Source organism: Rhagoletis pomonella, unplaced genomic scaffold (assembly GCF_013731165.1).
Source record: "Rhagoletis pomonella isolate Grant_MI unplaced genomic scaffold, Rhpom_1.0 Rhpom_scaffold_00145, whole genome shotgun sequence".
Lineage (NCBI taxonomy): Eukaryota > Metazoa > Arthropoda > Insecta > Diptera > Tephritidae > Rhagoletis > Rhagoletis pomonella.
The window spans coordinates 124853-130765 of NW_023458699.1; positions in this window are offsets into that span (position 1 = coordinate 124853).

Below are 5913 nucleotides of genomic sequence, written 5' to 3' on the forward strand. Positions count from 1 at the left end.
CTTGGTCATGTCGTTCGAATGGACACCGACGCTCCAGCTCTGAAAGTCTTCAACTCGGAACCCGCTGGTGGTAGCAGAGGAAGAGGGAGGCCCCCACTGCGATGGTAAGATCAGGAGGAGAAGGACTTGGCTTCACTTGGCGTTTCCAATTGGCGTCAGTTGGCACAGAGGAGAAATGACTGGCGTGCTTTGCTGAACTCGGCCAAAATCGCTTAGGCGGTTACAGCGCCAAAAAAGAAGGAGAAGAAGCCGTTCCACCAATTTGTACCAAACTCCGTATGGTTATTGTGTTTGTCACATAAAAGCAAAACGTTGAAAATTATTGAAATCTAACTAAAATTAGGGCCGCTTTTCATATAACGGTAAATTTCAGAAATGCTTGAAACTTCAATATGTCGAAATTTGAGGACGCTAATTTACTGAAAATTGATACACCCGGCTTACCATGTAGCGGTAGCTTTCGGAAAGGTGAAAGTATATTTAATACCCGCGCCAGGTATTTAATGTTCGGCTCCGCCCGAACTTAGACTTTCTTACATGCTTATTTTGACATCTAAAAATATTTAGAGGTCTCTCAAAGCACAAAGTTTTCAATGTATTTTATATGGAAACAAAAGAAATTTTCGTGGAAGCGGTATAGAATTCTTGAAAATCAATATTCTTCGATCGGAAAACTCTGGGTATCTTCATGAGATTTCCAACAACAAAACTCAATTGTTTATTTACCATTTCTGGCATTTTCTTGGGATCTTGGTGGACCTACAAAATATATTTACTATGAAAAAATGATTAAATAAATAATTGGGTATTATTATTGTTATGTTTTGCTATATAAAATACATAGAAAACTTTAACCGCTTTGAGCGACCTCTAAATAATTTTTGATTTCAAAATAAAAAGTAAATAATATAAAAAAAAAACGTTTTAATGTACCACGCTTTTATAAATGAACTAAAAAGTGAAAAATAATATTTCTCAGCCCCATAGAATTTGAAATTTTAGCAAAAGTCATTATAAACCATTTATAAGATTGAAAACGAAAAGCGTAGAGGGCATGTAATACAAAGCATTATATTTTATTGACACTAGTCAAACTAGAGGCATTTCATGTCCCCGCGGCTACCTCTGTGCGCGACCTCTCAGGATTACGTGCAGCATATTTTGCCGATAAGACGTAGGGTTGCCTACTTACACGGGACTTAAGTTTTAAGAAAATGTCATACATAGGTACTTTTCTTTAAAGTGCTGTATCTTGAAAACCTTTTAACGAAACTTAATGAAAAAAAATTTATTTCTTCCATCTTATTATGGGCTTTAATTGTACATTTTTTACATTAATGTGCAACGTATAAAGACAAAAAAAAAGTAAACATTTTGCTTTTTGATTTTAAAAAATTTGTATTTTTACATAAAAACATTGTATATAAATTATGTAAACTTTAAGTACCCAAATGGGCGAATTGGGCTACTTATGCGTATAGACTCTAGATCGTCTAACGCTCGAGCAATATGATAAATAGACATCGAAATTTTATGAAATTGTATATTTTTGAAAGAGGAAAGGTATGTAAAAAACAAAAACAATATGAATAAATGATATTAACTTTACTAAAGGTCTGAAATCATGAAAATTCTTTCAAGGAAATGGCAGAATTGAACTTTGTTGCAAGTTCTCACGGGAAAACTGCTTACGACGTGATTGGAGGAAATTTTAAGAGACTAGCAGCTAGAGAAAGTCTTCAACTCCTGTTGTTATAACAAATTCGTACACCCGAAGCCCTCTACCAATGGGGTGCTGTATGTTTCCAATGGGATGCCTGTAAAAAATAACTGCAACTAACTTTAGAGTGGACTTTTTTTCAACTATGACTACGTGCCAATTACTTTAATCCTATATTAGGCCAGTTTAAAAGGTTAAATAACATCAAGTTAGGGAACTTCATATCCTTCTTAAACGAATCTTTAAATCAATAAATCATTTTATTCTTTTTAGTTCTTATTGTAATAAAAGAGTTGTTGGGCCCTCAGCCCGCTGATTTTTCCAACACACACACACACGTATACAATTGATATTCGCTTATCCTGAACCCGCTGCTTAGGTAGGCTTCCCATTCCTTGGGGCTTTGATTCGGTTGTCTTAACACCAGTAGCTGTGCTGACCTGCGCGCTGGTGTTTGGTGGTGATCACCCAGGGTGGTCCCACTGGGGCTGTAGCGCTCAATAAATAGTTTTATTCCTCTGGAATGCTAAAGTTGTAGGGCTTTGTACTTTACCACGCGCGAATACTACTTTCGAATTGAATTTTCCATTCGTTTTTTGCTTGTTTTATTTATGTACCTGTGGAACGCATGTTCCAACATTCATTATATCACCCTCCTTGAGAAACGATTTTTGCAAGGTGATATTTATTAATAATATTGTAAGTTGATTTGCTTCTCCCTTTTAGCTCGTTCGTCCATATCAATTTTCAGCTATGATATAGAGTTCATAACGTATGTTAAATAATTAACAATATTATTATATCTACTTAGCTCACTGTGCTAATTTAAAATTTTAATTCAATATTAAGGAGTATACATAAGCATGAGTTAAATATTTTTTTTTCATTCACTAATCGTATGCAATGTATGGATTTGTCAATATGATTTTACATAACTATTAGAAATAAATACATATTCATTTTTGTATTCTACTAATTTGCTCCTTTTTTTAATGTGACTATTGTGTTAAATTAATGCCATATAAAACTACTTATGTGTATGGTTTATTAAGCCAAAATTTGATTTCAAGGTATATATTTAAATATACCTTATTTTTGGCTACTATTCATTCCAAATAAAAATAGATTTACAAGACAATTCATGAGTTATTTCGCATTGTTGTAAACATGCACATATTTTAACTAATTATACAGATTAATTTCTAACCATAATATTAGTTTGTATTTATATCTTGTGTGACGTGACTGATTCACTTTTGGTCAAATTTTAAAGGTTACTAGTATCTATCTATCTTATAAATCTTAAAGGTCCACAACGACAAAAAAAAAAAGTTTTATATCTAACGTATTTACGGGCCGATTTGTCTGCTTTTTAAAATATATACTGGCTATGTAAGTAGAATCATGTTTGCATAAAATGGTCTTCCCAGGTGGTGCCAAGGTCGAGATATTTCGAAAAACCGTATTTATGGTCCGATTTGGTTCGATTTGGCGTATGTGGTTGAAACATAATAAATCATAGATTTCTAATAAATTGACCCTGAATTGGCGCTGTAGTCAAAATATAAAGTATATTCTACATAAAATACATGTTTTATTTGCGTTGAAAATTCATTTAAAAGCAATATTAACAAAAATATAACGAAGGAAATTTATGTCACGTAACGCCACGTCACGTCACGTTTCACACTTGGGGTTGTAAAAGAGAATTGAAACAATTTGCATTAATTCAAAAAACTCTAAAAACAACTAGAATTGCTCCAAATCATATTAAAATAAGTTTCATGAAAATAGCCATCCACAATTTGCAGAGTTTTGCGATTTTGTAAGAAAAGAAAAAATCAACTTCCATTTTTTGTCACGTAACGACATTCTCTTTAAATGCTTATATTTCAGGACCAAGCAGTTCGATTGATTTCATTTTTCGGTTAAATATAGAGCTAAGTATGTGCTATAAAATGGCCCAAAAAAGTTAAAGAAAACAAATGGTATTCCTTTTTTGTATCACATTGAAATCGTACGACTGTCACGTGCGCCACTATGGGAATGCCCAAATGTGAAAGTTTGTATGTTTGGATGTTTGGGAAATCATCACGCGGAAACGACTAAACGGATTTGCATGAAATTTTGTACGCAGATAGCTTATTTGCCAGATTGGTTAATAGGCTATTTTTTAAGAGTTGCCACCTGTTAAAAATCTTCATTTATTTAATATGCGGGAACGACTGAATGGATTTGCATGAAAATTTGCACACAGATAGCTTATCACCTAGATTGGAAAATAGGCTACTTTTCTTAAGAGTTGCCACCTTTTAAAAAAGTTACATTAAATTAATACGCGGAAACGACCGCATGGATTTGCATGAAATTTCGCAAGCAGATAGCTTATGACCTACAGTGGAAAATAGGCTAATTTTTGGAAGAGTTGCCACCTGTTAAAAAAGTTTAATTAAATTAATACGCGGAAACGACTAAACGGATTTGCATGAAATTTTGCACACAGATAGCTTATGACCTAGGTTAGAAAGTAGGTTACTTTTTTTAAGAGTTGCCACCTGTTAGGAATGTTTAATTTAATTAATACGCGGAAATGAGTGAACTGATTTGCATGGAAGTTTTCACACAGATAGCTTATGAGCTAGGTTGAAAAATAGGCTACTTTTTTAAGAGTTACCACATGCTAAAAAAGTTTAATTAAATTAATACGAGGAAAAGCCTGAACGGATTTGCATGAAATTTTGCAAGCAGATAGCTTATGACCTACAGTGGAAAATAGACTAATTTTTTGGAAGAGTTGCCACCTGTTAAAAAAGTTTTAATCAAATTAACACGCGGAAACGACTGAACATATTTGCATGACATTTCGCACAGAGATAGCTTACGACCTATGTTGGAAAATAGGCTACTATTTTAATAGTTATCACGTATTAGGAAAGTTTAATTAAATTAATACGTGGAAATGACTGAACTGATTTGCATGAAAGTTTGCACACAGATAGCTTATGACGTAGACTGGAAAATAGGCTACTTTTTTAAGAATTGCCACCTGTTTGAAAATGAAATTTTGCTCAAAGCTGGTTTATGACCTGGATTGAAAAATAGGCCACTTCCTTAACCGGTTTTCCGATCAGAACGAAATTTAGTACACTTACTATGGATTTCGGAAGGATGGTCTTTGACGGAAAGTAAGTCCGATAACTCAAGGCCCCTCCCATACAAATTGCAATTTTCATATTACATACATATCTCTGGAAGTATTTGTGGGAGAGAACTGAAACTTGGTATAGTGATATGCATATGAAATCAATGTTGGCATTCGGTTGATGTTTTAATTAGTTAGTTAATTCGATTAAATTCAATCTGATTACAGTTAATCATGATTAATTTTAATCCGACTAAACAGTTAATCGTAACCGCGATTAAAATATTAATTTTTAATCATTAACTCTTAATTTGATCAAGTAGGTTTGGTGAGTAATTAAGTTATGCTGGAATTGCCCCGTGCACACAAAGCAAGTTAATCCGGTATGGCTAAGTCGGGTTTCCTCATCAATCTAAGCAATTTGGTGTACATTTTCATTAAGATATATACCAACAAACGTTTTACAAACTAGGTTTGTAAAAGTTCCCAGTTTATGTATTACTAATAACAATAATTATTATTTTTTATATTACGTGTTTTTATAAGCGTAAAACACAAAATAATTACTATAACTGGTGTTTGGTTTCAAACTCGGACAAACTAGACAAATTAATCAGATTTTATTTTTAATTGGATTAACGATTAATGTTTTAAAATAATTAAACGTAATCGCAGCCTGCGGTTAACGATTAAAAAAATGTTATCATTAATCGTACAGTTGATTACGACTAATTAATTTTAATCGTCAAACGCGATTAACATTTTAATCGTTAATCGTTAATTTTAATCAGATTAACAGTTTGCCAACACTGTGTGAAATCATGTTCATATTCACGGACAAAAATGGACGTTTTTGGAAAAGAGGCGTAGCACTTCCCATACTGACTGAAAGTTTCATATTGCATATGGGTGTTTCCAGCGGAAGGTCCACCACGACAAAAAAAAATAAAAGTTTTATATCTAACGTATTTACGGGCCGATTTGTCTGCTTTTTAAAGTATATACTGGCTATGTAAGTAGAATCATGTTTGCATAAAATGGTCTTCCTAGG